We start from the raw sequence: 6000 nt of genomic DNA on the forward strand, positions 1-6000 counted from the left end.
CATGACAACCTTTGAATGCATACTTTGGAGGAAGAGAGATAAGATGATAGGGGTGTTATAAACTGTTGAAGTCCACCTTTAAGAGGCAGTCAGTAGCCCATAGTAATGGGCAAAGTGATTTCCTGACTTGACGTTTTCTTTTACACCTAATGTGAGTGCTAAGAGGATGAGCTGCACTAACGCATGAAGTCATATTTTCCCTGTGTTTTCTTATCTGCAAGAATTAGGAGGCCATGCGAACCCAGGCCAGACAAAATAGCTCATTATTTCCATTTCGAAACACATTCACATGGGTACCATGAGTATGCACACAAAATTATGACTTCTCTCAAGCAAGCACTACAAATAACACCGCTTGTCAGCGTTTGATCTGGGTGCCGATGATGAGTAATTGTGGGGATATGGTTTTCCATGGCAGACGAGTTTGGCGGCCAGTTGTGAAACCATCGCACATGATGAACCCCCATCATTAGGCCATTCATCTCCAGGGCTACAGCCATTAGGCGGTTTTGTTAATGCTGAATTTATATCCCCCAGTCTGTACCACACACACACTGGCCAGCCACGCACTCTTTTGAAGTGCGGTGACCTATGTATCGCATGGCAAGCAGCGCAGTGCAGCCGCTCATTGCGTTTGTTACGAGGGCTATAAGTGCATGCACGGCAAGTGGGCCGTGACATCCAGTATTGTGTGTGTGTGTGTGTGGGGGGGGGGGGGTCTGTATGTGGGAGTGCCCACACACATACCTACATGAACATACTCTGACACTCAGACACTCTCTCACAAACACTCACACACACATGCACACACACACACGCACACACATGCTCACACACACACACACACACACACACATCCATGTCTGGAACTGAGCACTGGGCCCGATCCAGGCCTCGCTGGGTCGGCTCGCAGGAGTAGCAGCAGAGGAGAACAACTGATTGTGGAAGAGAGAGAGAGAGAGAGAGAGAGAGAGAGAGAGAGAAAGAGAGAGGAGCGCAGAGCTGGAGGCTTCCAACAGGACAAGCCCCGTGCCATGTTTTGATCTCTTTGAACTGGGCCTGACTGTGAGCGGGGCACGCCGGGTGAGCTTGGCCAGTGTGGAGGTTATCTGAAGGGTGCGGGGGATGGGTGGGCGTCAGAACGCTGGCCATCCTCACCGGAGTGTCAGCTTCTCTCTGAAGGTCCTCCAACAGTCGTGTTCTGGATGTGAGGAGCCGTAACGCAGAGAGCGCTCTTCAGTTTGAAGTCAGTAGTTTCCCAGTAGGTCTGTTGTTAAAAGGTGATATGAGGCTCTGTAATGGGGAAAGGCATCACTCTGCTGATACTTAATACTGGGAGAGGGTTGCGTAAGTTGTCAGAGGTGATATGCTGACAGTAACACATTGATGGGTTTGACTGCTCTAAGCTCTAAACTTACATCTTTGAGATCGTTTAAACATTGTTCTTGTGCATCCATATACTAACTAGATGTACCGCATAGCGGTACAAAATATGACCGCCGCTCAGTCCTGTACATCCGTTCCGCGAAAATAAATCACACTTCAATTTGTCTCCATATTTTACTCCATCCCCCACTCTTGAAACTTTTGTGTATGCTTGTTTGGCATGCCTGAGTGTGTGTGTGCGGCTGCACAGAAAGTAGCCTACTGGTGCTGAAAAGGTGAATAGATTGTAGAATAGCCAAAGAAGATGTAGCATTGTTATAAAACCTTTAAAATCTCTAAACAATCACAAGTAGGGCAGTTCATCACAGTTCATCCATTGCAACTGGATTGATGAAAGGTCACTTACACCTGTAGGCTACATTGTATTTGGGAAAAGCAAAAGGTATCAGCATAATGTTATTTATTTATTTATTTATTTATATACAAAAACATCTCTGTCAGTTCCATGCCGTTTTCAACAGCTATCAAAAACAAAGGTCATTTTTGGATGGATGGATTTTTTTGTGAATGTTTCTTCTTCTACATAAGATTTTAGTCATCTTTAGTTCATGTAATACTTTATTGTCAATGCACAAATTAAGTAACAGTAGTCTGAAACGAAATGCTACATCTAGTGGTGCAAATAACTGACATGTCCAAATGGGCCTTGATGAAATGCGTCGCTAGACTGTTCATACACATTTTAACGGGCCAAAGTTGAAGAGCTGTTGTCCGTTATTGTTCGTGCAAATATAGGCTGATTCATGTTCCCTTGCATTGTGTAACTGAGGTCCATGGCTAGTCTGGCTTTCACCAGACCAAGCTCAATCTTTTAAGAAATCAAAAAATAAATAGCGGAATGGGCAGATCAGGCTGGGTTCACCAAGCCTAGTCCATAGGCACCCGATATTGTTCACGCTCTGGCTATTCTAAATGCAAAAATGCATCAGGGAGTTATGACAAAACTGTAACTAACAAACTAGATCCTAATACAAAGCTGTTAGCTTCCCTAAGCTACAGGTAGGCTTATAAGGTAGGCCTATTTACAACATAAATTGTCAATAGGCTATGCTGGCGACACAAATAAAATCTCCTTTGGAAACCAATGGCTTACGCCTTACAGTATCAAGCGGACTTAAATTGCCATATCGTGGCGAAAAGTTGTAATAAAATGCACGCAGCTCCATGAGTCAACTAAAGCGCGAATGAAGTAGCCACTTCTAAATGGGACCCACAGTAGTTTAAGGTGTGTTGCTAAAGCAGCCATAATGAAATGAAGGTGTCATTGTTTGGATACTTCACACACACGTGCTTTTTAATTTCACAGACTACAACTACCAAGCTGGAATCAAAGCACATCGATTCCCCTCTCACACCCTGCACGCACTTAAAACAAAATAAACAGGCGTCTCAGTCTCACGCATGTATAGGCAAAACTGTATCAGACCGGTGTAACGTTGGTAAATCTTCCATTGCACAGAATGATTTTTGTAGCACGTGCAACAAATGACAGTCGAAAGATACAATTACAGTGCTGCTATCAATTTGCTTGGTATAACCGCATTTATAGTTTTCTACAAATGCAATCAATCAAATTGGCCTCCATCACTCAACCAACGCTAACGTAACATTATTGATATTATAAGATTAACGTACCTGCAGTAAAAGTGGACCCCGGGGACGAAACTAAATTTTTCCGTAAAAGTCTAGTGGGGCTACATACCCACCAAATTGCATGTGCCCCGGTGGTTCGGTGTCCCGGGTATTGTTGACCAAAAATTCAGGAAGTAGATGACGGAAAAAAAAAAAAAAAATTTACAATCCCTATATAATAATAATGCTTCATCCGACAAGTTGTTAAAGATTTTTGTTCATAACACCAATTCCTCAACCAATCTTATTTTGGAATCTTTATGATGCAATATCATTTGTCATTGATTTTGTTACTATGTTAGTATGTATATTATACATATATAAATATATAATGTATATTATGTTTATAAACATAAACCACAGAGAGACCAGAACTGAATTAACCCTTCATATCAAATGAGTTGATATGAAATGTAGCGCTGAGCCACTGTAGAAGCCAAGTGGTGAGTGAATGGATTTTATTCATGCAACTGAGGACACCTAGTGGTGGTTTCTTCAAAGAAAAAGGTGGCTGCTCACTCAACAATGCACTCTGCATAGCCCGGCAGGATCTTTGGTTATGGTAGCCCCTGATCAAATTTCATCTCTTAATCCAAGGCTCAACAAACACTGTTGGCCTACTAGAATCAGTCATGAGCATCTGTAGGCTACCTAAACTGAAAAAAATAATTCTGATATTGAGATACTTTATTCTACTTGATCTAAAAACAAATCTGTAACTTATGAAATTTATGAAAGCTGAAAATGCCAGTTATGAATCTTATAGGAGTCACTTAGGCTACAAGCCCATTAAGCCAGTGGTTCTTAAACTGGGGGACAGCAAAAATATTGGGTTAGTCACAAAAGGTTTTTAGACAAACATGCTTAAGAACTGGAATGTTCAGTAAATGTAGGCTTACAACTCTCAGTGCTTCCGTAGAAGTAAATGCTCTGTTTATGCAAATATTTACCTGCGCCTCTTGCAATGATTAGCTCATACTGTAGCCTAGAAATAACACATTTGCTGCCTTGTTGCTGGTTAGAGAGAAAGGGGTCGCGAAACTTGGCCAATGTTTTTTTTTGGGGGGGGGGGTCGCCAGACAAAAAGTTTAAGAACCACTGCTTTAAGCCATATGCAATATAACAAAGGCCTATAGGCTATTTACAGACAAAGTCAGAATCCATTAATCACTATGTCATTTCTATTAGGAGTCTTATTCCACTATTTATTGCTTACTTAAGAAATGAGATGTGCATGTGTTAATGTTAGACACCTCCTGATAGTTAGATAGATACTTTATTGATCCCTAGGGGAAATTCAAGGAAATATGTTTACTATATATTTATACACTATATATAATGATATATTTACTGTAATAATAATAAATAAAAAAAACTGTTTCAATGACTGATACTGCTTTGAAGGGTTATAAGTTACAGATCAACACGTAAAACAGTGGTTCCATGTTATCCTTGTGGGGCTATATGCCCATCAAGTTTCGTGCAACCCGGTCTTTCAGTGTCCTGGGAATCATTGACACAGAATTATTGAAAATTAAGAAAAATAAAAAATGCTTACTAAACCTATATGACCGCCGCTTGATTTCTCAGCGGTCATAATAACACATTCCCGTTTTGGGGATTTGGAACATGGATGTTAATGGGATCTTTTCCAAACTGAGTTGTTATGGAAGTGTACACATCCCCACCTGTGAGGTGCAGGGCAAATGGAACTAGAAAAGGAACGAAATGCCTGCACTCTGCTAAAACAAACATATATTTATTGTGTTGCAACGTTTCGACCCGGCTGGGTCTTCCTTCCTTGCCTGAGGAAGACCCAGCCGGGTCGAAACGTTGCAACACAATAAATATAGGTTTTAGCAGAGTGCGGGCATTTCATCTTTTCCAGACTGACCTGCAGAGCCCATTCAAATTTGCTAACAGGTTAGTCTGGATTCACCCAGGCTAGTACATTACAGTAATGCCTAATGCTACAAACTAGACTCAATTAAATGATGCTGTTTAGCTAGAAATAAGGATACGAGTGTGAGAAATTTGCATTTAATAACCATATATAGCATGTGTAACAGGGTGGTACATAGGAAGGGCCAAGGGGCCAATTACAGTAGACTACACCACCCTGAGGCCTAATGCATCAGGGAATCTTTAAGAGATCGTACCTCTAAACAGAGACAGCTCGTTCAGGTTCGAATATTACACAAAGGAGACATGAATTCCAGCAAAGCAAAAGATTTATTACTGGGTGATTCTCCAACTATGGTACTTTTTGGACCTGAACATTTTCAGAAAATTAAACATTTTTAATTAAAATATTACTGGCATAATTTGTTTCCCCAGTATGCCTAGATACCTGCCCTGAAGTTGGCTGTGCTGATTTTTATGGATTAATATGTATTTTTTGACATTTTTCCAGACAATGGCAAAAGCAATGGTCATTTCCACAAACGAACAAAAACAAGCCAACCTGTCTACCTATCACTACCATGGAGACAGATGTGGAAAAGACGGTCGTGGAAATGACATTTTCCCACTTTCCCTCTAATATCTCATGTTTGACTAGCCTGCAGTGTTAGTTTTAGAGTTAGCATTAAATAATCTCAAATTACACCTAATGAAATGGTAAAAATCCAGAATTTTTCCCATCGGAATGAATTATGAGCGGTTCAGAAATGACGTACAATAAACATACTCGCGGTATTTCTCATATTTACCTTGATATATCTCCTATGTATTAACCTCTGCTGGGATCATTCTTTCATTCAGCCATGTGGATCCCTCTGGAGTGTCAGTTGCTATGGTTAATGAGTATACAAATCTAGAATACTGAGCCTGGGATTGCATTTTATGCAGAGGTGTGGAAATGACGGTGAACCCAAGGGACAAGTGTTTAACATGTTTAAAATATGCCAAATCGAAAAGAAA

The sequence above is a fragment of the Alosa pseudoharengus genome, unplaced genomic scaffold (assembly GCF_046254945.1).
Source record: "Alosa pseudoharengus isolate Yale_2024_CS ecotype anadromous, Long Island Sound unplaced genomic scaffold, YU_APseudo_1.1 YU_APseudo_1.1_scf_12, whole genome shotgun sequence".
Taxonomy (NCBI): Eukaryota; Metazoa; Chordata; class Actinopteri; order Clupeiformes; family Clupeidae; genus Alosa; species Alosa pseudoharengus.